The following is a 2,016-nucleotide window of genomic DNA, read 5'->3' as shown; positions in this document are numbered from 1 at the left end:
TCCAGGCTTAACAATGAGAGTAGAGCTTCAAATCAAAACATCTACCCATAAAATATAAAAATTCACCTCCAACCATCAACAAAATGCATTTGAAAATAGATTCCCACAATGAAGATTCTTTTTTTTCTTTTTTTTATTAATAAAGATTTTATTGACTCTCCTAAAAAGGGGAGGTATTTCGCTTAAAAGGAAAAATGGGGGGGTATATAGTGGGAGAAAGAGAAAGCTGAGTGATATATTAACTGGTAAATTAAACTGTTAGTAATGTCCAAACATTCTTCTCCCGCCAGCGGGAATTGAGCTCATTGGCTCTAGCCTGGTTCAAGTTCCTTTATTATGTTTCCCTATGAGACTTGTAGTCATAACTAACAAAATGTCCGATTCCCCATGCATTCGAATAAATCCATGGTTGATGAACAAAGTAGAATTTATTGTAAATCGATGGTTAGATCAGGAACACAAGAATTGTTAGTAATGACTACAAGTCTCATAGGGAAACATAATAAAGGAACTTGAACCAGGCTAGAGCCAATGAGCTCAACTCCCGCTGGCGGGAATGTAGATAAAACGAGCGCCCAATTCCTTGGGAACCCAACGGTTCTACAACATAAACACAAGTTCAGTTCTCAGGCATCAAATACATAATAAGCAGAGCAACGCCATAACTCCTTCCCACCTCCAGCTGTGTGACCTTGAGCAGTTCCGCAGTGTAGCAAGCAAAGACAGTAAACACCTACTCAGGAAGAAACCTGGGGGGGGGGGAATGACCAGAGCATAAGGTAACATGTAGAACAGAGCACACCACTTAATGGCAGCTTGCTGACATCACCTTCCCACCTACTTGCAATTTCCCTACTTGCAATTTCTTGCTTTCGAACTGCTAGGTTGGTGGAACTGGAACTAGAGATGGGAGCTCATTCCATCATGTGGCACCCGGGTCTCGAACTGCTGAACTACTGACCTTCCACAGCCTGCAGTTCAACGTCTTAACCACTTGAGCCACCGCAGCTCCTTTCAGTCTTTGCTGGAGGGAAAATCCTAGAAGGTGTTGCTGGGAGGATTTACGTTCAGCTCCCAGGTCAACCTCAGTAATTTAAATTACAGACTTGTACTGGCCCATTGATCCTCATATGCTTCATGCACACAATTTCAAATGAAGATTTCGTCTTTCAACGGGTGGTGACAGTATGAATTCTGTTAACCCTGGTCCTCAGTTGAGATGTACAGATATGCCTGGATTTAATCTCCCTCTATCCAAATAGGTTATTGCTGCTTTGAAAGGTAATAGCACAGGCTATCTGTTTGGCAAATATGCACTCAGTGCAACAAAGAGAACACAATTTGGGAAATAGGGTGTTGCTTACATATTTTATGTGCAAGAGCAGCTACTATGCTTATGAACCCTTGTTTAGCCCACTCCCTTCAGAACTGAGGTCCAGGACTGTTGGGGCAGGGTCCAGGCAGGCTGTCTTATAAAGCCTAACCTATCAGAGGGGAGGAAAGAAAAGCTACATGAAGGCTCCGATCATACACAGAAGTTGCCACGGGATACTCACGGATGCCGGGCGGATTTAACAGGCACAATCACACCAGCACATCTGGCAAGTGTTGCGCACCCGTTGGCAAGCCATCGCATCCCGCCGAAGATCCGTAATTGAAAGCTACTGCAGAAACACCAGTATTATCCGCTTGCGATGGGCCACAGACGGACATCCTCCATCTGATCGCTCCAGTGCCGCATGAAGCGCGCCGGAAATGTGCGCCGACAAAATGCTACCCCCAATTCCCTGCCATCGCGTCTGATTGCATTCGGCCGGGTCACAAGTGCGGTGGAACGAAAAGCCACACCTCCCCCCTGGCCAGTGTGTCCGGGACCGAAGCCATGTTGTCACTGTACAACAGGCTTTTACATGCTTACTTCTTGTGCTCCATCCAAAGAAACAATGTTGGGTTTCTGTGAGTTCTAAAATTGCCTGCTTTACATTGTTGCTGATAAGGTGGGTAGTTAAATAAACC

This window comes from Gekko japonicus, unplaced genomic scaffold (assembly GCF_001447785.1).
Source record: "Gekko japonicus isolate JY-2015 unplaced genomic scaffold, Gekko_japonicus_V1.1 scaffold1749, whole genome shotgun sequence".
Lineage (NCBI taxonomy): Eukaryota > Metazoa > Chordata > Lepidosauria > Squamata > Gekkonidae > Gekko > Gekko japonicus.
Note: the sequence above shows the minus strand (reverse complement) of the source record.